General features: G+C 36.1%; 1 protein-coding gene across 2 annotated transcripts in view; it reads left to right on the plus strand.

The window, feature by feature from the left end:
* Nucleotides 1-14,339: 14,339 nt before the first annotated feature.
* Nucleotides 14,340-27,202, plus strand: part of shakB (Innexin family member shaking B) — a 225,581-nt gene continuing 212,718 nt past the window's right edge. Inside the window, exon 1 of one of the 2 annotated variants that reach the window (XM_089097065.1) lies at nucleotides 14,340-14,447. The gene's annotated coding sequence lies outside the window, so the exon portion shown is untranslated. Of the gene's footprint in view, nucleotides 14,448-18,628; nucleotides 18,705-27,202 lie in introns of those variants that run through there. The other variant, XM_089097070.1, reaches the window with a different exon arrangement.

A 27,202-nucleotide genomic window follows, 5' to 3' on the forward strand; every position in this document is an offset into this window, starting at 1 on the left:
CTTGTCTCTGGTTACTCCAATCACATTCTTCCAAAAGTTCTTTGATTCTGAAATTATAAGCAACAATCCTGGGGAAAAGGCTAGGAGCTGAAATGTACTATTAAAGAAATGGAACAATTCCTTGGAATCATTTTGCTAATGGGAATTGTGAAACTTCCCCACATGTCTATGTACTGGGACATGGCTACACATTATCCTCCAGTGGCTAATGCTATGTCATGCAACTGCTTCAAAAGAATAAGGCAGTTCTTCCATGCAAATGATAGTTTCAAAGCAATCAAAAAGGGGAATCTGGGATATGACCCTCTCTTCAAGGTTTGACCCTTGTACAATAAGTTTCAGAAGAATATGCAAGAAGTCCCAAATAAAGAACAACAATCTGTGGTCCTACTGTCCCATGAACAAGTGGTCCCATTCTAGGGCTAGCTTGGGTTCAAGTAGTACATAAAAGACAAGCCACACAAGTGGGGGATAAAAGTATTTACAAGAGCTGGAGCTTGTGGAATAATTTATGACTTTAAAATTTACAGTGGTAAAGGAACCACTGTTGGTTCAGACCTTGGTGTTGGTGCTGATGTGGTGCTCCACCTAGTCAAATATCTCCCCAAAAAAAGAACTTCAAAGTGTTCTTTGCCAATTTTTGAAGCAGTTTTCATTTAGTAGAAAAGCTGCAGGAAATGGGAATCCAGTCAGTAGGCACAGTCCAAATAGACAGAATATAGGAAGTGAAACTTCTGGAGCTGAAAAGCTCCAGAAGAGGATTGTTTGATTGGCAGGTTGAGCAACATCCTGGAATAGTTGTGATGAATTGGTACAACAATAAGCTGGTCCATCTTCATATGTTGGGCCTGACCCACTTGATCAATGCAAACGGTGTGACAAAAAGGGGTAGGCTCAAATCAATGTAGCCAGACCTCATGTCAAAGAGTATAACAAGTTCATGGGTGGGGTGGACTTGAGCAACAGGTTGATCAAGTTATAATATACTGACATCAAGGGGAAGAAGTAGTACATGCATCTAATCTATTACTTCCTTGACATCAGCATAGCCAATGCTTGGTTACTGTACAGGTGCAATCATCACTCTGATGCTGAGAAGCCCCTATCCATTGTTTGCTTTTGTATGGATATTGCTGACCGTCAGCTCAGAGGTGCATTCATCCCTGCAACAAGGAAAGGTAGACCACCAAGCAAGTCTCTAGTTACTACCAGACCACAAAAGAAAACTAGGAGTGACAGCATCTCCAGTTCTAGTGTTTGCTTTGACAACACAGCCCACTGGCCTGAAATGGTTGATGAAAGACAAAGATGCAAGTCCTGTGCAAAACACATCCACAAGTTTGTCAAGTACCTGAAGTGTAATGTGCACCTTTGTTTAACCAAAGACAAGAATTTTTTCAAAGCATACCACTCAAGTGTTTAAGTAGGCTAGACTGTTTCACTATTTAGCTGATGTGCCTTATAAGATCCATATTCCATATGAAATGAATATTTGAAATAAACAACTTTCCTCAGCTGCCCCTATGTCATGGACCCCTAGGAAACTAGTAAAAAGCAAAACCAAACTTTTCTAATCACAGTTTCATAAATCAGCCATCAAAGAGTTAAGGGCTCAAGATACAATTAGCCCCAGAAGCAATATTGAATTATGAAAGAGCAAAAAAAAGGCATCAAATGATGTTTTCACTTTCATCCTAGGCCCAACCAAATTATAGCCTAGCACCACTTAGAAATTTAAAAAATAAAACTGAAACCCTGTTAGGATATATACAACAAAATAGAATAATTGGTATTTAAACAATTTGGCTCAATTGGATAATGTTTCTTACCCTAATCAATTCACTTGAAAATAGGCCTAGGCTAGTCTACAACCCTATCCCATAGCCTATTTAGCCCTAATAATGCTTATCTGTTGTAACAATGTAATTATAGCCTGCTTTATAGTTATATTCTCAGGTTGCTGTTTAAGTTCAGAACCTGGCTTCATGAATATCACAGCAGGAATTCCTATCTACTGATTAGGCCTAGGCATTCCTTCCATAAAGGCGAGTTCCATTCACGGAAGGAGTCTTGAAACACAATTAAAAATAATTATTCAAAGTATACTATTAACTCAAAAACAGACCTTATCAAGAGTTATTAGTCTCAACTATGTGGAATAGGACAGGGCTACCAGAGTCAGAACATCCGTTTTCTTCCTTTTATTTCTTAGTTAGGTCTTCTTCTTCTAAAAATGATGTTATTCAAGATACTTTAGGGAACTGTATAGGATTCGGGAACGGGATGATTCCCCTCTCGCTGTACAGCCCAGGGGACGTCAGTGGCTATCTAATCTTCACTTCTTATTCTTCAAGCGCGTATAAAGTCTCTTCTTTATGAACTGCTTTCAAATGTCCATAAGTCTTACACTTTTCTTAAAAAACTCTATTACAAGACGTGTAATCACACAATTTTCCTCTTCACTTTCTAATCCACCGAATAATAGATTTAGGCTTGGCTACCTTCTCTTAAGTCTAAAAAATTCCACTATTTCTCGTCTTTCTTCTTCACTCTCACGGCACTCTTTTAGAAATTGTTCAATGGTCTCTAGGCTCCCACATTTGGGACAATTGTCACTTTCTCCCCAAAATCTTGCTTTGTATTATCCGACTCCTGCATGGTTTGATCGAAGGCAGAATATTTTCTTTGCTTCAAATCTATTTAATTCTTTATACAATTTATTTTCCTTTGATTTTTCTTAGTAACGAAAAAATATCCAGTCAAATCTCTGTTTGATAGAAAGCCTTCTTAGTTCAATTCTTGAATTACTTTCCCGAGCATCATATATTCTTGAGGGGTGTCCAATTACTACTACTACTACTAACAACTCATCGCAGCACCAAGCCGCCTGAGGCCAACACAGCTACGCACGCTCCTCCTCCACCCCAATCTATTCAAAGCCTCCCATTTTACACCCGCCCACGAAGTTCCCATTTCCTTTAAATCTTTCTTTATGACGTCCTCCCACCCCCGCCGGGTACGACCTGCTTTCCGTTTAGCCCTAGATGGTTGGCCGAAAAGAACAATCTTCGGCAATCTGTCATCCTTCATCCGGACAACGTGCCCTAACCACCTCAACCTTTCTTTCATTATAGACCTAGAAAGCGGTATTGAACCACATTTTTCGTATAGCCTATTGTTTGAAATACGGTCAGTCAGCCGGGTACCCAGAACAATCCTTAAGCAATTTCTCTGGAAAACATCTAGCAAATCTTCATCCGCTTTTCGGAGCGTCCATGCTTCAGAGCCATATTTGCAATTTTATTCCCTATGATTCCAGTATAAGCAGGAATCCACTGAATGAAAATCTTCTTCTTCTCCGTTGCTGCATGTAGCTTAATGCAGCACTTTATGACTTCTCTACTTGCTTTTTGGCATGATGTTAGTATTTGTAATAGCTTGAATGGCGCTCTTTGAATCGGAACATATTACAAATTTTTCTTCTTTACATTCTTCAGTAAATTCTAAGGCTTTTGTAATAGCGCATACTTCTGCCTGAAATACACTGCCTTCGGGGGACAGTTTGAATTTTCTTGATATGTTTTTCTGAGGGCACCAAATTGCTATTCCAACATGCTTAGTTTCATCAACTTTAGATCCATCAGTAAATACTGTGATAATCCTTCATATTAATTACTCATCAGCATATGAAATGCCTTTTCTTCAGGTATATTTGGTTCCACTTTGAATTCTAAATTTGATAAAATCCTGTTTTCCTCCCATGGTGGAGGAACTTCTATTTTACTCACTCTCAGCATTTCTGATAATTTGATTTCTACTCCATATCTTCTACATATTTCTAAAACTACTTCCATTAAAGTGATCTCTGGCTTTGCAATTGTTGGCAGTTACTTGTCGTCTAGGTTTAATAATTTTCGATTTAACTGGGTGGTTATTTTCTTTAACCCAAATCTTCTGCACATACTTGATTATTCTCATTTTTATTCTTGTTTCTAAGTCTAATAGACTTAGAAAAAGGGAATTTGTCAGCGTTTCCAGCTCTTTCCAGAAGTTCCCAGAATTTTTTTTTTCTGAAATAAACTTTTACTATTAATTTAAACAACAGCTAACATTCCTGAATCAGTATTAACGGCAGATTTTTCTTATGAGATAGTGTTTCTTTTTTTTAATGTGTCTAAAATATTAGCTACTATGGAATTTCACTGGATTGGGGTACAGTTATTGCTACTACTATGACCTTCAAGTTTTGGTTAGCCCTGGGCCTGAAAAGCTCTGCTAATTTCCAAATATATAGAACAGAATGATAAACTTTTGTTTTTTAGATGGGGGAGGGGGAGGGGACCAGTATTACATCGAAGTGGTACTAAAGAATAGAAATAAAACATAGCCAACAAATAGAGGCCATTTCATTCGAATCAGCATCCGTCATATCCAAAAAAAAACAGGCTGAATTAGATTTTGTAGTTATATTCAGCCTGTTTGAGGAGGATATGACGAATTTGGGGTTTGGTTTGAGGAGGGTTGAGCTGAATGTAGTTGATTTGAATGGGGATCGAGTCAGGCAGCTTTGTAAACGGCGGTTGAGTTGAATGAGAAATGAGTTAAGTGAGGGTTTAATGGCTCAGGAGGTGAATAGAATGGGGGTTGAGTTGCACAAATATTGAATCACACAGAGACTGAGTTGAATGTTTGTTGATCTGAATATGCTTGAGTTGCACGGATACTAAGTTGAGTGAGGATTGAGTTAAATGCAGGTAAAGTTGTACGAGGGTTCAGTTTTACAGGGTTTAGTTGCTCGAGGGTTCAGTTAAACGGTGGTTGAGTTGCGTGAGGGTTGAGTTGCAAAGGAGTTCAGTTGTATGGAGATTCAGTTACAAGAGGGTTCAGTTGGATAAGGGCTCAGTTACAAGGAAATTTGGTAACACGGGGGTTCAGTTGCACCTTGGGTCAGATGCAGGAAGTTTAACTAGCACAGGGTTGAGTTATGTAAGAGCTCAGTTAAAGTGAATAGCGCTGTTGAATTATATTGTTTAGTGAGGATTATTCGGTTGAAACATTTTTTATTTTGGGCAACTGAAGCAAAAGACGCATCACATTTTTTTCAAGGTGGGAAATCAGCAGCCAACGGGTTTGATTTAGGGATGGGCCAAAGTGTCACATTTGTTGCTGCCTCGGTGCATGAGGATATGCATTTGGATTGAGCATCTAGGAAACCATTGTTAAAAAGTTAAGCGAAATAATAGCACCTTGACGTGTGCCTTTATAAACAGAAAAAAAAACCATTCAGATCATTCGTTGGGTTACTGGGACGATAAAGTCTATTCCGTGGAGTATGTAAAATATCAGATGAATCAGACACCAGCAAGTTAAATAGATTTATAATTTCGATGCGTATTTCAAGGCGCGAACATAGATTTCTCATAGCACGAATAACATTGGGATGAACACCTCCTCCTGCCACATTAAAGAGCATGGTTCCGTGTACCAATGAGTCAAATGCATGCCTAACAACGTGAGCTGCTAGAACAAGAACCTCTTGAGTCAGGTCAGCCTCTATTAGGACATTAGCAACAGCACTAAGAGCATTAAAGCACCCTACTTTATTCTGAAAACAAAACTGGTATGGCGGAAAGCTACATTTCTCCTCTAATTCATCTATAAAAAGCATCTCAAACAGTTATATATATATAAATATATATATATATATATATATACAATACTGCCAGAATATGTCCATGTTTGTCTAAAATATGTCCATCTTAAAATCTCAAAAACTAGAGGTTATTTTTCTTATCACTAGGGATATTGACCAAAAAATACTTAGCAAAACTTTTTTCAAAGTGGCCAGTTAACATCAAATATAATGAAAACAAAAAAACAATCATTTAATACAAGCGCAAAACTCGTAAAAACAAATAAACACTAAAAAATAACTTGCGGGATGTTAAGGTTAATCTTCTAACGAGAATTCCTCTTGAAAATTGTGCTCAGCATAAGAGTCATCTTTGTTACCTATTTACCAATTGGACTATTTTCATACGCATTTCAAAAGGTATAATCCAAGATCCCAGCGACGCTCCAGAACACCAAATTAGTTGCTTCATGTTCATCAAACAACTAGTCGTTTGCATCAGAAGACGATTGTGTAATTTGGTTTGTGTAATTTGGTATTATCAAGTGGCATAAATTGTCTTTCAGCAGCTGCCGAAGAGTGCGGCAGGCCACATAATGTCAGCTTGAAAAAGCCATAGTGGACCCTTCCTTCAACTGAAGTTTTTTAGTAGCAAACAGACGTATGGCACTTTTTTTTTAAAGTAGAATCTCTTGAGTATTACACAATGTTGTGACTGGTGTCTCCTCTCTTAAAAGTAAAAAAAAAATTAGAGTAAGAGTGAGCAAGGAGAGGCAACCCTCCTCACATACGTAATATTGTCTGTTTGTTTTAAGTATTGCTCTTTACTTTCAGTTGAAAAAACATGTTTTACTAGTTGAAATTATTAAAGATTTAATAATTTTAATGATTTAAAGATTTTAATGTGGCATTACAATTCAGTCTTAGCTCTACTATTTTTAGCCTAGAAACTCTTGCATATCTTTAAAATAATAATTCGTGATTCATATTGAAAATACGTATTAAGACATATAACGCCAGCCACATAGGCTAACGTCAGCTTCAAATAACAGAGATCTTTGTACTAATTATTTGGGATCTTTGTTTTAATTATGCAAGGATCTTAATATTTCCAAGGCAAAAGCCATAGTGGACCCTTCCCTTAAACTGAAGTTTTTTAGCAGAAAATAGACGTATAGCACTTTTTTTGAGTAGAATCTCTTGAGTATCACACAATGATGTGATTGCTGTCTCCTCTTTTAAAAGTAAAAAAAAAAAAAATAGACTAAGAGCGAGCTATTGAGGAGAGGCAATCCTCCTCACATACGTAGTATTTTCTGTTTGTTTTAAGTATTAATATTGCTCTTTACTTTCAGTTGAAAAAACTTCTTTTTTATTTAATTTCTGATCGTTTTTCAAATAATACTGAGAAATCCGGAGCCCCTTCATAGAAAATTCCCTTCCCCCGTGAAAAATTCCTTCTAAGATTCTATGACTTTTAGGGGGCGTTCTCTCCTTTTTTTGAAAATAAGGCAAATATTCTCAGGCCCTTAACTTTTGATGGGTAATGCTAAACCTAATGAAACTTCTATATTTGAAATCAACATAAAAATCCAATTCTTTTGATGTATCTATTAGTATCAAAATTCCGTTCTTTAGAGTTTCGGTTACTATTAAGCCAGGTCACTCCTTACTTACAATTCGTTACCACGAACTGTTTGATGTTGGCTCAAAACATTCTAAGATTGTTCCCTAGACCAAAAAGAACGCATTTTGTTTGAAGGGCCTTATAGAAGACCTGGAAATGGGCCAAAAACTGTGTTTCCTTGATAGTTCAAAACTTACATTTCTCGGGCCATTAGAAAGCTAATGAACGAAAACAGTGTTGAGTGGCACTGACCCTTTGAAAATAGGACCCAAAAAGGGTCAAAAAAATTTTAACTCTTGAATTAAAACTTGTGCCTCTAATTGCTTGAGCTAATTGGCCAAATATTAAAGGGTGAAATAGATAATACAAAAATTGGTTACCCAAAAGCAGAGCTTAACAGGGGAAAAAGTTTACTTTTTCCAATGGTCTTGAAAGTTACATCCGTAAGTTTCTACGCCAGGGGAACCGTGATGAACAGTGAGAAAATGAGTTAGGCCTAAATAAAATTGGCATCCCAATCCTCTTAAATTCGTAGTCCATGAGAATCCCAATGCACAAAAGAAGAATAGACAGAGAAATATTAGTTATCTGAAAAACGGCCTTAAAAAAGGCCAACAAAGCTTTTTTCCCCAAATGGATTGAATCTGACATCCGTAAGTTTTATCCCCCACGGAGTAATACAAGGTGACGATAATAGGTATGCTTACTTGAACTGTGTACCCAAGTTTTATTTACGATAGGCTTGACAATTGTATTCTTAACCCTGTGGACTATGGAGACCGCAATGAAGTAGAAAAATATTGGTTTGACAAAAAAAGTTCGTTGAATTTCAGGTTTTTTTTAATGAATATCATGGAATTTCTACCGTCAAGGTTTTGGGCAAATGGGGGCTTACGCACCATAAAAGGAAAAAAAAACACAGGTGCACTTGAAAATTAGGAAAAAAATGGTTATTTTTTCTGAGTGACTGTAAACTTAAAAGTTCGTAACTTGCACTCCTTCCCCCGGGTACTGTGGAGGGGTTAAGTCATCTTCAAAAACATAGTTATTGGATTTTTCGACTATACTGAACAAAATGGCAATCTCAGAATTTTGTTAGGATGACTTTTAGGAATAAAGGAGCGTGAGAGGAGGATAGCTGACCTCCAACATTTTGGTCACCTAAACAGGGCACTAGAACATTTTATTTCCGATCAAATGAGCCCTCTCCCAATCTTCTACAATTACTGGTTCAATATGATCACCCCTGGGAAAAAAACACGTATACGTTTTTTCTTCTGGCAAAAAACGCAAAAATATCACATTTTAGTACATAGGAGCTTGAAACCTCTGTAATAGGGTTCTCTGGCATGCTGCATCTGATAGAGTGGTTTTCATCAAAATAATTTGATTTTTTGGGGTGTGTTCCCCCTTTTTCGAAAAATTGGTCAACTTTTCTAAGGCTTTTAGCTTTTGATGGGTACCATTAAATTTGATGAATTGTACATATTTTGAATAAGCATCAAAATTCGATTTTTTTGATGTATCTATTGTTATCAAGACTCTGTTTCTTAGAGTTTTGGTTACCATTAAGCCACATTGCTCCTTATTTACCGTTTGTTTACCAAGGACTGTTTGATTAAGTTCGAGGTTTTATATATGGTTAGGGTCGCAGCAAAAGAGAATAGACATTTTAGATAAGATTATAGGGAAGATTAGGGAAGTTTTAGGGAAGATTATAGGGCTGCTGATAAGGTCTTCGTTTTAAGTGTGTTATTAAATAAAAAAACAAGTTTCTTTTAACTGAAAGTAAGGAGCGACATTAAAACTTAAAACGAACAAAAATTATTCCATATATGAAAGGGTCTGTCCCCTCTTCAACGCCTCGCTCTTTACGCTAAAGTTGGACTCGTTCTCACAACTCTATTTTTTTTAAATAGAAAACTCTTGCAATCTCATGGTAAATAGAGGGCTAAGGGCGATGTGGAGTGCATTAAGAAGTAGTTTAAGAAATATAGGCCAAAGCGACATTAAGTTAATGAAGAAGATTTTCAATAGTAAGCTAAGTGTTTAGTTAGTGTTATGAAATTTTGGGATTTAAAAAAAGGAACAACTGAGAGAAGATTGAGTTAAATTTTTTAAAGAAATTGTTTGCTCTAAATAACAAGTTTAACCGAGATAGTGTTAAGGGGTAATTTAGGGCTGATTAGAGCAAGAGTTAACAGACTAGCTGGCATGGCTATGTATTAGGAGAAACAAGAATCTCTATGAGATGTAGGTTGTTAATGTAGTAATAGGTAGTAATATAGTAATAGCAACAGGTTGTTAAAGGCAGCATACTAAGAATACCTGGATAAATGAATCCAGGTAAATGAAATGAAACAAAATTCTAATGAATTTACTGAAAAAAAATTGCATCTTCAGTTTAATATACATATGCTAATATTTATTCCTTAAAGTACCGATTAATTTTTTATTTCCTAAAGCTATAAAATGAAAACATTTAAAAGATTTTTTTTCAGTGAAGTACAAATTATATTCTGGAATTTAGAAAGCATAGGGTTTAGAACCCTACTCAGATTAATTTTTCCTCGTTCTGAGTTTGACCTATTTTAATTTATGTTTGTTTTGGGTTTCATTTATTTATTGATACTGATTTGTGGTAGTTGTATGCTTGGTAAATTATTTGATTCTATTTTTGTTCATTTTTGGTTTAATGGAGTTCTTTGCTTTTTTTGGAAAAAACTAATTTTATGCAAAAAGTTTTTTCGATTAATTTCTGTTCGTTTAATATTGACATAGTCTTTCTCGGGGACAAAGAATGAGCCTTTTCATAGACAGCGCAATAGCGCTGCCTAAGTAAAGAACGATGTTGGCACTATGAATTATCTATGTTCTTCCATACCAGGGCACGTCGTATCGAAGGAGTTGTCGTAGAAATATCGAAAAGGGCTCATTTGATTGGAAATGGGAATGGCTAGTGCCCTTTTTAATAGTTGAAAGTGATTAGAAGGCAACTAACACCCCTTCTACGCCAATCACTTTCCTCAACACCATTCAATCGAAATTTTGAAATGGCCATTTTGTTAAGCGTAGTTGATAAGTAAATTTTTGATTGGAAGTGTTCGCGGAAAGAATAGGCGTGGAGGGGGACATTTCTCCCTCTGATCACTTTCGACTAATAGAAAAGGCACTAATCCTCTCAATTTCCAATCGAATGAGCCCTTTTCAAAGTTTCTACGACAAAACTTTCTATAAAAACGTTATATGCCCCAAGGGCACAACTTAGGACCCTTGTCCTGAGGGTTATGGGGGGGGGGGAGGGTTGTCATCCTCAAAGACATAATTTCCGGACAATTCAACTACGTTGAACAAAATGCCCATGTCAAAATGTTGATCAGAAATGTTTGAGAAAATGATGGGCACGGGGGGGGGGGGAAATCTCCCTCCGATTACTTTCGACTATTATAAAGAGTAATAGCCCTCTCAATTTCCAATGGATAGAGCCCTTTTGAAGTTTCTACAACAACATTTTCTATAAAATACCTTATATTCCCCCAGGGAAAAACTTACAACCATTGCCTTGAAGACTGTCAGGAGGAGGGGGGGGGGAGGGTTGTCATCCTCAAAAACCTAATTTCCTGAACTTTCATTTACGTTGAACAAAATGGATTTCTCATAATTTTGATTGGAAGTGTTTAGGGAAATGGTGGGCGTGAGACGGGGGTTAGTTGCCCTCGAATCACTTTCGACTATTAAAAAGTTCACTTGCCCTTTCAATTTCTATTCGAATGAGCCCTTTTTGAAGTCTCTACGAAAACGCTTTCTATAAAGACCTTATATGCCCCCAGGGCATAGCTTACAACCCTTGCCCTGAGGAGTTTGGGGGGTTTGTCATTCTCAAAATAATAATTTCCTGAACTTTCAACTACGTTGAAAAAAATGCCTATCTCATCATTTTAATTGGGTTTGGGGAAATGGTGGGTGTGAAAGGGGGGCTAATTGCCCTTCAATCACTTTCAACTATTAAAAAGGGCACCAGCCCTTTCAATTTCCAATCGAAAGAGCACTTTTTGAAGTTTTACGAAAACACATTCTATAAAAAAAACCTTATATGCCCCCAGGGCATAACTTACAACCCTTGCCCTGAGGGCTCTTATGGGGTTATCATCCTCAAACACCTAATTTCCTGAACATTTAACTACGTTGAACAAAATGAATATCTCAATATTTTGGTTGTATGTGTTTGGGGAAACGGTGGGCTTGAGAGGGGGTTTAGTTGCCCTCCAATTAGGGGTTTGGGGGGTTTGTCATCCTCAAAATCATAATTTCCGGAACTTTCGACTACGTCGAAGAAAATGCCTATCTCAAAATTTTAATTGGATGTGTTTGGGGAAATGGTGGGTGTGAGAGGGGGGCTAGTTGCTCTCCAATCACTTCCAACTATTAAAAAGGGCAATAGCCCTTTCAATTTCCAATCGAGTGAACACTTTTTGAAGTTTTACGACAACACCTTCTATAAAAAAATCCTTATATGCCCCCAGGGAATAGCTTACAACCCTTTCCCTGAGGGCTGTAGGGGGGGGGGGGTTCATCCTGAAAGACAAAATTTACGGACCTTCCAACTACGTTGAAAAAAATGTCTATTTCAAAATTTTGATTCGATGTGTTTTGGGAAATGCTGGGCGTGACAGGGGGGTTAGTTGTCCTCCAATCACTTTCAACTATTAAAAAGGCCACTATCCCTTTCAATTTCCAATCGAATGAGCCCTTTTTCAAGTTTCTACGACAACACATTGTTTAAGCTCCTTATATGTCCCCACGGCATAACTTACAACCCTTGCATTAAGGGTTTTAAAGGTCTGTCATCCTTATAGACATAATTTTCAAAGTTTTCAAACACGTTGAACAAAATGGTTATCTTAGAATTTTGATTGAGTGTGTTCGGAGAAATGGTGGTCGTGATAGGGGGGTTCGTTGCCCTTTAATTACTTTTGACAATTAAAAGGGGCACTGGCCATTTCAACTTCCAATCGAATGATCCCTTTTTGAAGTTTCTATTACAACGCTTTCCATAAAAACCTTATATGCCCCTTATAGGACTGGGGGGGGGGGGTGTCATCCTTAAAAATCTAATTTCCAAAACTGTCAACTATGTTGAACAAAATGGCTATCTAAAAATTTTGACTTGATGTGTTTGGGGAAAAGGTTGGCGCGAGAGGGGGGTTAGTTGCCCTCAAATCACTTTCGACAATTAAAAAGGCGACTAGCCCTTTGAATTTCCCATCGAATGAGCCCTTTTTGAAGTTTCTACGAAAACACTTTCTATAAAAACCTTATATGCCCTCAGGGCATAACTCAAAACCCACGCCCTGAGGAGTTGGGGGGTTGTCATCCTCAAAGGCCCAATTTCTAGAACTTTCAACTACGTTGAAAAAAATGGCTATCTCAAAATTTTGATTGTATGTGTTTGGGGAAATGGTGGTCGTGAGAGGGGGGTTAGTTGCCCTTTAATTACTTTTTACTATTAAAAAGGGCACTAGCCATTTCAATTTCCAATCGAATGAGCCCTTTTTGAAGTTTTTATTACAAAGTTTTCTATAAAACCCTTATATGCCCCTTATAGGACTGGAGGGGGGGGGTCGTCATCCTTAAAGAACTAATTTCTAAAACTGTCAACTATGTTGGACAAAATGGCTACCTAAAAATTTTGATTGGATGTGTTTGGGGAAAAGTTTGGCGCGAGAGGGGATTTAGTTGCCCTCCAATCTCTTTCGACTACTAAAAAAGGCACTAGCCGTTTGAATTTCCAATCGAGTGAGCCCTTTTTAAGTTTCTACGAAAAAGCTTTCAATAAAAACCTTATATGGCCCCAAGGTATAACTTATAATTCTTGCCTTGAAGACTGTGGGGGGGTTGTTCTGGTTAAAGACATAATTTCCATAACTCTTAACTGCATCCAACAAAACTGCTATCTCAAACTTTTGATTGGATGTGTTTGGGGAATTGGTGGGCGTGGAGGGGGTGTTAGTTGCCTTCCAATCACTTTCGACAATTAAAAAGAGCACTAGCCATTCCAATTTCCAATCGAATGAGCCTTTCTCGAAGTTTCTGCGACAACTCCTTCGATACCAATTGCCCTGGTCTAGAAAAAAAAAAATCATACATTGCTATATTGGTAATACATTGCCAACATTGTTCTTTACTTAACCGTTTAGTTAACCGTTTACTTAACCGTTAAGGCAGCGCAATAGCACTGCCTAAACGGTTATCACAGTTTTAAACTCACAACAACCCATTGTAAGTTAGTTTAATGACAAAGAATCCGAAAAAAAAAATTGTTTTCTGGGGATACTTTAATGCACACACATGAAATACGGAAAAGTGTAACTGCAACCAGGAAGTCAGAATTACCTTCTCCCACCCACTCCCTTTGGGAAAGTAAAATTTAGTGAAAGGAAATTTTCCTATTTTTAGCTCTAATGCACAGAATATTACTCTAATTTCAATTCAGCAGTCGGCCGCTTGGGTCCTTAGCCTTTCCATGACGTTTTTTTATTTATTTATTTTTTTTATTGACAGTGGGGTAAGCTGCTTCTCACAGAGACTAAGAATGAACAAAAAACACAAACTTTTGTAACGGTTGAGACCATATTACTCTACTCTTGCGGACATCAGCTTATATAATCCAAGGCTATGTCCCCCTCCTCCAAGACCCCCCCCCCAAAAAAAAAAATTTCCAGATTCAGATCACAGAGGTTGATCAAGATTGCAGAAAGTTGTGATTTCCTTACCATCCCAATGAAAATAGTCTTTTTTCTATAAGAAAAGACACTTATTAATGAAAAAATAGTCTAGTGACATGAGAACCTTTCACGCTCAAGCAAAGCAATTCAGATACTATGGGCAAAAAAAGGGAAAAAGATGCTTAACATCCGTTTGTCAACAAATAATTCTTTTATTTATCCTATCAAGATTAAAAAGTTCTAAGGGAAAAGCCGATTTTCTCTTAAAGAACCTGCGCCCTTGGTTCCGGGGGAAAAATGGGACTTTATTGGATTGCAGATCTTTGGAAACTTTCCTAGTCAGTGCGAGTCTTTCTAGGGGTGTTGAGAGCGGGAATATTATAAGGTTGAGTAGAGATTTGCAAATGGAATGGATTGTAGAGTATGTCACATTGAAACCTGGATGACTGAATGAAAAATTGTGGTGCGTAGCTCTTTAATATTTTGCAAAAGTACATAATAAAAGCTTCGTCTTATTCAACTTACCTTTAACGTAGTTAGAAGGCAAAAGAATACGCTTGTGCACATGTTTAGTATCTCTTAGGGCACTATATTGCCCCTAGACGATAAAAAGCCTACCTGAACCTCTACTATAGTTTCTAATATCCTTTATAAACTAAAACAGCATTTTTTTTTTGCAAGAGTTCAACATATTTTTGATAAAAGTCCAAAGTTGATCGCTCACTACTTTGCATAACCCATTGTAAATACTCATTGTAAATACTCGGGTTGTCTATGCTAAACTGTACGGTCACTAGATGTGTGCCCACAACTTATTTAATTCCATGGGTGCCCATAGGCTGAATTTTAGGGGGGGGGAGGCTTACCTGGTCTAATCGGCACTTCCGGTGCTGTATAATTGAAATCTCAAGACAAAATATGATAGGCGGCGCTATAGCGCTGCCTAAGTAAAGAGTGACGTGGGCACAATATATATATATATATATATATATATATATATATATATATATATATATATATATATATATATATATATATATATATATATATATATATATATATATATATATATATATATATATATATATATATATATATATATATATATATATATATATATATATATATATATATATATATATATATATATATATATATATATATATATATATATATATATATATATATATATATATATATATATATTTTAGGCCAGGGCACTTTTTAAAGAAAGAAATGTCATAGGAACTTCAAAAGAGCTCATGAAGGGCAACCAGCTCCCCCTCCCCCACATCAATCACTTCCCCAGACACATCCAATAAAAATTTTTAGATAGCCTTTTTGTTCAGTGTAGTTTAAAGGTCCAGAAATTCTGACTTTGAGAATGACAGCCCCCCCCCCCCAACCATCAGAGCAAGCGTTGTAAGTTATGCCCTGTGGGGATATAAAGTTTTTATAGAAAGGGTGGTCGTATTAACCTCAGAGGTGATTCATTTGATTGGTAATCAGAACTTATACTGGGCTTTCTAGCCCCCCCCCCCACATACCAATCGTTTCCCCAAACAGATTCAATCATAATTTTTTAGATAGCCATTTTATTCAGTGTAGTTGAAAGGTCCCGAAATTATATCTTTGAGGATAACCCCCCCCCCCCATATAGCCCTCAGGTCAAGGGTTGTAAGTTAACCCCTGGGGGCATATAGGGTTCTTATAGAAATGGTGATCGTATAAACTTCAAAGAGGGCGCATTGGATTGGTAATCAGAAGTTATTAGTGCTCTTTTTGAGAGTCAAAGTGATCAGAAGCCAAATAGCCCCCCCCCACACCCGTCGTATTTTCCCAAAACACATCTGATTGAAATTTTAAGATGGCCATTTGTTGTCGTAGAAACTTCAAAAAGGGCTTAGTCGGTTGGTAACTGAAAGGGCTGGTGCCTTCTTTAATAGTCAAAAGTGATTGGAGGGCAACCGTCCCCCACGCCCATCATTTCCCATAACACTTCCAGTCAACATTTCGTGATAGTTATTTTGTTTGATTAGTTCAAAAGGCATATAATATCATAGGCAGCACCACTCTTATAGCTAGAAATATCATTGAAACATTTAAAGAAGCTAATTCGATTCAAAATTAAAAGCTCTAGGGTCCTTTCTAAGAGTTAAAAGAGATTGGTGGGCAATCATCCCGTCTCTCAAGCCGATTTATTTCCCAAACACATCTAGTAAAAATTTTGAGACAACTATTTTGTTCAGCATAGTAGAACGGTCTAGGAACTATGTCTTTAGGGATATTGGGCATGTCAAAACCCCACAATTATGCCAAACTATGGATTCTTATAGGCAAAAAAAAAACGAAAAGATATAAAATATTATTTTTTTTTGTCAAAATGACTTTGTCAATAAAAAAACGAACAGAAATTCATCTAAAAAAACTTTTTCCGCAAAACAAGCTTTTCAAAGAAAAGTAAAGGGCTCCATTAAGCAAATAATGGGCAGAAATGAAGTCAAGTAATCATCCAAGCGTAAAACTACCACAGGTCACTATCAATAAATAAATGAAACTCAAAACGAGCAGAAATTAGAATAAATAGCCGAGTCAAACTCGAAACGAGCAAAAATTAACATTACTAGGGCTGATAACCCCCATGCCTTCTCAAGACCAGAACATTATTTGCGCTTTACTGAAAACAAAATATGTTTAAATGTTTTGAATTTTTTACTTTATGAGTAAAAAACTTTTCTACTCACTTTTTTTTTACCCATTTTTTATTTTAAGGAATAAATATCAATATAGGTATATTAAACTGACAATTCGCGGTCATTTTTTTTCAGTAAAGCCTAAGTTATGTTCTGGTCTTGAGAAGACATGGGGGTTGTCAGCCCTAGTAATGTTAATTTTTGCTCGTTTTGAGTTTGACTCGGCTATTTATCATAATTTCTATTCGTTTTGAGTTTCATTTAATTGTTGATAGGGATTTGTGGTAGTTTTACGCTTGGAAGATTATTTGACTTTATTTCTACCCATTTTTTGGCTTAATAGAGTTCTTTACTTGTCTTTGAAAACTTATTCTGTGGAAAGTTTTTTTAAATTAATACAAATATATGACACGTTCATTCAACCAGGCGGTCTAGCGCCCCCTTGCCCCACCTCCTTATGGGCGTCCATGTTTAATTCTCTTATCTGCTCTAAAAATTCCACGTTTTGAGCTTTACTGGTTTCCCAGTTTACTCTCCTCAATCAATCCGACATTGTACACTTAATAGAAATAACAAACTACCAGAACAGGAGAAGGAGGGTGTCGGGGGGGGGGGGGGGGCTCGAAAAGAGCACAATTTTCTCCAAGGATCTTCCTAGAAAACTTTATAATTACGACCCTATTTTTTTGCATTTTAATGGGAGAACTAGATGCCTTCACCAATGTACAGGCTTTTATCAGGTAATCAAAAACAAAAAACAGCTTGAATTCAAGCTAGCACAGCTTTAACTTACCAAATTGAGACTGACTCTTGGAAACTGATAGGCCAAGGCCATATTGAGGGAAAGCGTTCAGAGGTTTAAACCTCCCTCCAGAAATGTTTGTCCGAACTGTAAAAACGTAATAAAACTGAATAAAAAAGCATTTTTGATGTGTTTTTAAAGCTTCCTCCCACCCCGCCCTCCAAAAAGAACTCCCCACCGAACAAAAATTGGCCGCCGAACCCTGTGATTGGCTGGTTTTGAAATAATGTGCCACGAGTTTTGTGACATCAAAAAGAAAACCTTGAGTTAATGAAACACTAACAAATGGTGGAATATTGAAAACAAAACGCAAAAATTGTTAAAGAGAGGACCTTTGTAAAAAAAAAAAAAAATGTAGCTTTTTTTCACTGCTAAAAAATTTTGTAAACAGTAGCAAGCGAAACGGGGACTCTAAAACAGACAAATTACAAAAAAAAATCTTGTTTTGTCAAATGTACACACACCTCACAGGACAAATCTTCTCAACACAGAGTTCGCTAATTCTAATATTGTAATCTACACACTATTTATAATTACTATTTAGATATTTTTCATATTGCTCAGCCTAGTGAAAGATCGCCAATTAATGTCTTGTTTCAAGAAATTAAATAGCTGATGAACTTTTAAATAATGATAGATATACATCAACTTCCAGTAATTTTGTCTGGTAGCTATATGGCATGGGCCAAATTTCAGCAACAATAATGAAATTCCACTTTTATGATGATCATACACCGATGAACTGTGAAATCTATTAGCATTTTCAGGTTTTGTTTCTAATTTATTATCGTGAAAATCAATATTTTTTTCTTTTGTGTCTTCAAAATAATTACTATATACTACAAGCAATATTTATGAATACATTGGCTTGTATCAATACGGTTGAATCTCATTTCAAAGAATACTTTTAGAACGACAGATATGGTTCAACTGCCAAGAATTGTTTCGAGTATGACAGTGACGTGCCGTAGGGCGGAGCTTTGTAATTTAAACCAGAAATTTTCTTGAGATATTTGAACACGGAAATAAATAAACATTTCAATTCTAATAGCCTAGGAGTCATCTCACAGGATGGGAAAACGAACTACACAGTTGGAAATAATGTGTTGGAAAAGTATTCTATACGGAAATAGGAAAAAGGGAAATAGAGTTTGACCCTTTTTATGACATAAGCAGAGACGGAATTAACTGGTTCTGTTGTCTAATCTGTATATTTAATATTAAGGTTGTTTTTTTGTTTGTCTAGAGTAGACTACTAAATTATAAATCCATGAATCTTTTTCAAGACTATTTTGACACTGTGAGGAATAATTATATCTACAAAATTTAGTACTGACATCTCCCATTACCATCTGCATCGAACCCTCCTCCTCCCCTAAAGTATGTCAAAATTTAACTCTTCATTCCCTTCTGAAAAATATTTGTTTCCTTAAAGGTGACCTAACTATCTTAACAAGCAATATCCGAAATAATAAAAAGGAATGGATGTGATAATAAGTATGCCAAGGCTGAAAAGACAGGGAGCTTATACCTGGTTTTACCCGTGTATTAAATAAAACAACAAGTTTTTTTTAACTAAAAGTAAGGAGCAACATTAAAACTTAATAAGAACAAAAACTATTCCGTATATGAAAGGGGCTGTACCCCCCTCAACGCCTCACTCTTTACGCTAAAGTTTTTTACTGTTTTAAAAAATAGAGTTGTGAGAAAGAGTCTAACTATAGCGTAAAGAGCGAGGCATTGAGGCGGGGACAGCCCCTTTCATATATGGAATAATTTCTGATCGTTTTAAGTTTTAATGTTGCTCCTTACTTTCAGTTAAAAAGAACTTGTCTTTTTTTTATTTAATTTTGAACGTTTTTGAACTAATGGAGGTTTTGATTTTGGCTCACCGTACATGAATAATTAAAAAAAAATTGCACATTAATTTTACTTTTATTTGGTTAAATGGCTTTCTCAAAAGTTGTTTAATTTTATTTACGAACGTTTTTTTATTAGTAATAAATATACGTAACTTACGAATTAACTTACGTAACGAACTTCTATATCCATATATTTTAACACCTATATTAGGGGGTTCTCCCCCTAGTTAATACCTCGCTCTTTACGCTAAAGTTTGAATTTTCTTCCAATTCTTTAAAAATGACCCCTTAATCACACAGGCCATTAATTAGAATAAACAGCTCTAATAAAGTACTAAAAATAAAGTACTAAAAAATCTTTGGCTTAAAGAGTGAGGTATTGACTAGGGGTCGAACCCAATCTTATACTTAATAATTTCGGTTCGTTTTAAGTTTTGATGTTACTCCTTACTTTCAGTTGAAAAACTTGTTTATTTAATTTCTGATCGTTTTTTAAATATCACTGAGAAATGCAGCGCCCCCTTCATAACAATGTCCCTTCCCCCATGAAAACTTCCTCCATGGAAAGATCCTCCCACATAACCCCCGACCCCCCACTACCCGAAAAAAATCCCCCTTGAAAACGTATTCATACTTCCCAATAACCAATACTAGCCTATATGTAAACATTGGGTAAAGTTCATAACTTTCAGCCCTCCCCCCAGGGACTTTTGGGGATTAAGTCATCCTAAGAGACATATTTATTATATTTTCGACCATGCTGAACAAAATGGATATCTCAAAATTTTTATTGGGTGACTTTGGGAAAAAAATGAGCGTGGGAGAGGGCCTAGTTGCCCTCCATTTTTTGTCACTTAAAAAAACGGCACTAGAACTTTTAATTTCCGTTTGAATTAGCCCTCCCACGATATTCTAGGATCATTGGTTTGATACAATCATTCTTGGAAAAAAAAAACAAATAAACACGCATCTTTGACCTTTCTTCTGGAAAAAATACAAAATTCTACATATTTACAGATAGGAGCTTGAAACCTCTACAGAAGGGTTCTCTGATACGCTGAATCTGATGTTGTGATTTTCATTTAGGCTATATAGCTTAAAGGTGGTCTTTCTCCCTTTTTTCGGAAATCAGCCAAATTTTCTCAGGGACGTAACTTTTGATGGGTAGAACTAAACTTGATGAAACTTATATATTTGAAATCAGTATTAAAATTTGATTCTTTTGATGTATCTATTGGTATCAAAATTTCGTTTTTTAGAGTTTTGGTTACTATTGAGGCGGGTCGCTCCTTACTTACAGGTCGTTATCACGAACTGTTTGAAACCAGGTATGAGTACCCAAGTGTCGTTGGGGAAAAAATAACATGGCCGGGTATTTCGACCGTTGCATAGCCACATAGCCAAGAGAGAGGTAATTAAAAGCTTCGAAACAAAGTTTTCACTTGAAAACAAAACAGGAAAACTCCCTGTTTTGCTGGTAAATCATTAAATGGTTCGGAGGGGTTCCTTCAGTTTTTGCGCCATCCTTCACTCGAACCAAGGGCGCAGGCAGAAAGTTTTCCAGGGGGGGGGGGCAAACGCCAAAATAGCAATGGTGGTTGGGTGACAGGGAATATATTTCAGAATATTTATTTCGTAGGAACAAGTTCATTTTTAAATAATTTTAGTAAAAAACTCTAAAATAAAAAGAGTAATTAAATTGCATGCAAAATGAAAAAAAATAAAGTAAATTTTAAACGACAAGGATTCCTAGCAAAGGGATCAATTTACTTAATCAATAATATATTTAATTACTATGAATTTAATCTTTGAAAAGAAATCAAATCTAACCAAAGTTACAGAAATATTTATTGCTTCCGTAGATTATAACAGATGTAGACTTATCTTTATGCAATTTCCTATTCCTTAGAATAGTTTAAAGAAGGAGTAGAGATACTCAAAAATCATCCTGCTTGCATAAATAGCACGTTTTGATTTTATAACGGCCATGTAAAATGTGCCTCTTTCATAACAGGACAGTTCTCCCCCTCGAACTTAAATCCCTTATATATTTAGGCATTAAAAAATAGAATAACGAAAGAAAAATAAAATTTAGACTTACAATCCAGCTGACAAATTGACCCTCTAATTTTTTATTGTCCTATTCAACTAAATAAAATGAACGGGTTCGAAAAAATTTTCCATCACAAGAGAATGTTATCAAATAGTTTGTGATAAAAAACTGGAAGTAAAAAGTGACTTGGACCAATATTCACCAAAAGAAAAAATGGAATTCTCATGAAAATTGAAAGTTTTTTTTGTACTTTCATCAGAGCTGTTTATTCTAATTAATGGCCTTTGTGATTAAGAGGTCATTCTTAAAGAAATTAGAACAAAATTTGAACTTTGGCGTAAAGAGTGAGGTATTGACTAGAGGGATGAACCCTCAAATATACGTAATAAAAATATACGAATATAGAAGTTGGTTACGTAAGTTAATTCGTAAGTTACGTCACATCAAAATTTTGAGAAAGCCATTTAGCCAAAAAAAAAATTAATTTGCAAAAGTTCGTTTTAATTATTTCTGTACGGTGAGCCAAAATCAAAGCTGCATTAATTCAAAAACGTTCTGAAATTAAATTAAAAAACAAGATAATTTTTTAACTCAAAGTAAGGAGCGACACTAAAACTTAAAACGAACAGAAATTATTCCATATATGAAAGGGGCTGTCTCCTCCTCAACGACTCGCTCTTTACACTAAAGTTTGACTCTTTCTCACAACTTCATTTTTTTTTAAATAAAAAAAAACTTTAGCGTAAAGCGCGAGGCGTTGAGGAGGGGACAGCCCCTTTCATATACGGAATAATTTCTGTTTGTCTTAAGTTTTAATGTCACTTCTTACTTTCAGTTAAAAAAACTTGTTTTTTTTATTTAATCTTGATTAGGCCTGGGTATGATTTTGAAAACAATCAGAAATTAAATAAAAAAAGAGCTTTTCAACTGAGAGCAAGGAAAAGATGTAAAACCTATTTGACCAGATTACTCTTTGTATGAAAGAGCCTGTCTCCTCCTTAGGTCCTTACTTTTCACTGTGAAGTTTGACTTTTTTCAAATTCTTAAAAGAAAATTTGCAATTGGAAAAAAAATTCGAAGCACTAAAAAACTTTTGTTTAATGAGCAAGGTGTTGAGAAGAGGGCAATTCCCGTCATATAAAGAGTAATTTATATTTGTTTTAAGTTTTAAATTTGCTCCTTATTTTAGTTGAAAATCTTTTTTATTTGTTTTATAACATTTCATGACACTGTGAAGTTTTATGAATACAGTACTTTTGGTATTGCAGAAAGAACGATCAATATTTCAATGATCTCTGCTTGGATTTTGGAATCCAACAGTTCGTGGTAATGTAACTCTAAAAAAAGAGATTTTTGATACCAATAGACATATAAAAAGAATTGGCTTTTTATGCTGATTCCAAATATATAAGTTTAATTAAGTTTAGTCTTCCCCATCAAAGGCTTTGAGTCTGAAATAATTTGCCTGATTTTTGAAAATAGCGGGACATACCCTCTAAAACCCAAAGAATCTTAATGAAAATTACACCATCAGATTCAGCGTATCAGAGAACCCTACTGAAGAGGTTTCAGGCTCCTCTATGCAAAAATGTGAAATTTTGTATTTTAGTTAGAAGAAAGATTACGGATGCGTGTTTAGTTGTTTTCTTTTTTTTTCCCAGGAGTGATCGTATTGGCCCAGTTGTCCTAAAATGTCGGAATAGGACTCATTCGAACTTAAATTGAAAGCTCTGGTGTCCTTTTTAAGTGACCAAAAAGATTGGAGGGCAACTAGGCTTCCTCCCGCACCCCTTTTTTCTCAGAATCATTCAATAAAAATTTTCAGATAGCCATTTTGTTCAGTATAGTTCAAAGGCCGAATAAATATGTCTGGATATAACATGGCCCCCAAGGCACCTGGGGAAAGGTCTTTAAGTTATAAAATTTGCCCATTGTTTACGTATAGTTTTGTTATTGGCTAGTATGCATACATTTTTCAGTTGGGGAGGGTGCTAATTTTCTGCTAGGGGGATTTTCCACAGGATGAATTTTTCATTGGGAGGAAAGTTTCTGGGGGGTGAATTTTTCAGGGTAAATTTTACGCTGGGTGAATTTGCCAGAATTCCTATACGAAATTTCTTTTTATGCCTTACTTTCTCTTTACCGATCCAATTTTAGCTGTGGAGATGTTAAGGGCATTTGTCCGGGGTAAATTTTTGCCAGGATTGAATTGCCCGAAGGATATTTCTTTGGGGAGTGGGATTTTCCGTGGAGGTGTAGCCAGGTATCCTGGTGCTATTTAAGAAACGATCAGAAATTAAATAAAAAAAAAGTTATTTCAACTGAAAGTAAGGAGCAATATTAAAACTTTTATGTTAAACTTTTATGCTTAAAACTTTTAATGTTTTTAATTTCATTTTGAATACCAAAAACCAATATATTTGACACCTTTACACTTCATAATTGTAAAAAATTAAGTGTTTTTCAAAGAGACAACTAGATAAATACAATCACTCCTGAAAAAACAAAAACGACAATAAAACACAAAAAACGTATCTGTTCAGAGGGAAAATACAAAAATTCCAAGCATTCCGTTCAGGGGAAACATTTCTGATTATAGCGGCTTCATATATCAGCTCATGGGTACTCTTGCAATGCGATCAAAAGTTGAGGGCATATTTTTACCGAGATTGCCCCATATTAAGTTGTTTCCCTTGTGTTTTCTATAATTATACGAACTTTCTTGTGTGCTAATAACTGCACTAATTACAAAAAAAGAAATACATATTTAGGATCATCCATGGGCGTAGGGAGGGAGGGCAGGGCGGGCAGTTGCCCCCCCCCGAGACCTTCAAATTTAAATTAGATATGGCTGAAAAAGCAGATGGTTTGGAAAAAGCGGTTGATAAAACTCCATCACACTACCGACTGCCCCCTCCCTTGACAATATGCTGCCTAATGCTGCCTACGCCCACGGGATCACCATATATGGTGATCCTAAAATTACCATGATCCTTATATTGAATGTTATCAATTGTTAAGCTCTTACACTTTCGTTAATGACAAGGATCGTTATTTACTTACCATTCATTACTATGATGAATTTGATTTTTTTTGTTTTGTTTTTTACTCTAACCAAATCACATAGAAAAAATGTTTGTGTAAAACTGGAAAGGGGTCTCTCAGATACAAATTAGAACTTATATTTTCCTGATTAAAGGTCAAAATCTATTGGCAGGCAGCCAACAATGGGGCAACACACATTTTTCCATTGTTTTTCCCAATTCTGCTCTTTTTCCTTTGGTTTCCTTATAATCACTTCATAGTAATTGTCCCCCCTGCCCCCCCCCTTGATGGCACCCATGTTGCCTTAGGTTGCTTGACTATTATGTCTGGTGTTGCATATTTACCTAATATGAAAAAAAAATTCATGAAAAAACAAAAATTTAATTTCAATTTGAAAGAGTAAACATGGATGATGAAAATAGTGGAACTTGTCACATTCTGATTGTCTGTAATCGAAAACTCTAGATTTTGAGTTCTAGAGTCTAGAACTGGATGCTTAGCTATAACTTGTCTAGCGAAGCACCAAATCTTACTTGTGAACGGCAGTTGTCTAGACCTTGATATCGGGCCAGACACATGTCTAAACATAGGATTCTTGCTAGAATTGCATGTGAACGCAACTTAATGGACAGCTGATATTGGGTAGAATCTTCATTTGGAAAGAAATTTTTTAGGGGGAATCGGGGGAATATGACCCCAATTCTTTAAGAAAGACTGCTCAAATGCAAGGGCTTTTGAATTTCAATGAGATTTATTTTGAGAAAACCTTAAGACTTAAACGTAAGGAGAGAGAGCTGAGGAAGGTGTAGCCGCCTTGTGTACGGAATTGAATATGTTTGGATTAAGTTTTAATGTAATTCCTTAATTTCGGTTGATAAAGCATGTTTTTTTTTATTTAGATTAATAAAAAAAGGGGTAGTGAACAATCAGGGAAGTGAATTTAAAAACATATGGCACCAAACAGATGAAGAAGGTGTAAGGTTTCCTTGATGATAAAATCGTCTTTGAGAGCCGTCTAAGGTTTGAATTTTTACAGACAAAAAACGTTGTGAAATTTAACAAATTAGTTTGATTATTAATTTTCACTGTCGAAACAATTAGAAAGATGTTATACTACACTAAAAACTTCACAATTCTGAAATAACAAAATAACAATATTAGAAAGTTACTGTTTCTGGATGTTAATAGACATAAGATGAGTCCGAAGGGATAAAAGGTTTATAATATTGATGCGCTCGATACTTTTACGGTTTTTTAGCTAAGGCAATGACGTCATTTCAATTTATACAAACATCACACACGTGTAAAGTGTATGACGTCACTACTCGTATAAATATAACGGTAGTTGGAAAAAAAATGACGTCATACTTATCATATATACGGAACATCGCATGCAATAGTAATTAGTAAAGTAGAAAATTTTAAAATGACAGTTCTAAATAGTATTACAATTGCCATTCCGGTCTCATGTGGTAGTATAGCAATTTTATTAGCCATTGGAAAGTATAGTTTATCCAAAATGAGTAAACAAAAAGAGAAAAGCTCCGAAGAAAGACTCATCGAAGAGATCAGAAGGGCAGTTGAGGAAAAAGAGCAGTTTGCCACTCAACTGCTGAAGGAAAAAAAAGACGCTGAGCAGAAAGAGAATCACTTCCAAGAGGAGAATGAGAGGCTTAAAGAAGAGCTCAGAAAGGTAGCTGAGGAAAAAAAGCAGTCGGCTACTCATCTGCTGAAAGAGAAAAAAGACGCTGAGCAGAAAGAGAATCACTTCCAAGAGGAGAATGAGAGGCTTAAAGAAGAGCTCAGAAAGGTAGCTGAGGAAAAAGAACAGTCAGCTATTAAACTGCTGAGAGAAAAGAAAGACGCTATACAGAAAGAAAATAGCCTCCAAGATGAGAATAAGAGGCTCAAAGATGAGCTCAGAAGGGTAGCTGAGGAAAAAGAGCAGTCGGCTACGCAACTGCTGAAAGAAAAAAAAGACGCTACACAGAAAGAGAGTAGCTTGCAAGAGGAGAATGAGAGGGTCATCGAAGAGCTCAGAAGGGTAGTTGAGGAAAAAGAGCAGTTTGTTATGCAACTGCTGAAAGAAAAAAAAGACGCTGAGCAGAAAGCGAATCGCTTCCAAGAGGAAAATGAGTGGGATAAAGAAGAGCTCAGAAAGGTAGCTGAGGAAAAAGAACAGTCAGCTATTCAACTGCTGATACAAAAAAATGACGCTGTAAAGAAACAAAGCATCCTCCAAGATGAGAATAAGAGGCTCAAAGAAGAGCTCAGAAGGGTAGCTGAGGAAAAAGAGCAGTCGGCTACGCAACTGCTGAAAGAAAAAAAAGACGCTACACAGAAAGAGAGTAGCTTGCAAGAGGAGAATGAGGGGGTCATCGAAGAGCTCAGAAGGGTAGTTGAGGAAAAAGAGCAGTTTGCTATGCAACTGCTGAAAGAAAAAAAAGACGCTGAGCAGAAAGCGAATCGCTTCCAAGAGGAAAATGAGTGGGATAAAGAAGAGCTCAGAAAGGTAGCTGAGGAAAAAGAACAGTCAGCTATTCAACTGCTGATACAAAAAAATGACGCTGTAAAGAAACAAAGCATCCTCCAAGATGAGAATAAGAGGCTCAAAGAAGAGCTCAGAAGGGTAGCTGAGGAAAAAGAGCAGTCGGCTACGCAACTGCTGAAAGAAAAAAAGACGCTACACAGAAAGAGAGTAGCTTGCAAGAGGAGAATGAGAGGGTCATCGAAGAGCTCAGAAGGGTAGTTGAGGAAAAAGAG

This window comes from Artemia sp. Qi Xiang Cuo, chromosome 1 (assembly GCF_049724085.1).
Source record: "Artemia sp. Qi Xiang Cuo chromosome 1, ASM4972408v1, whole genome shotgun sequence".
NCBI lineage: Eukaryota > Metazoa > Arthropoda > Branchiopoda > Anostraca > Artemiidae > Artemia > Artemia sp. Qi Xiang Cuo.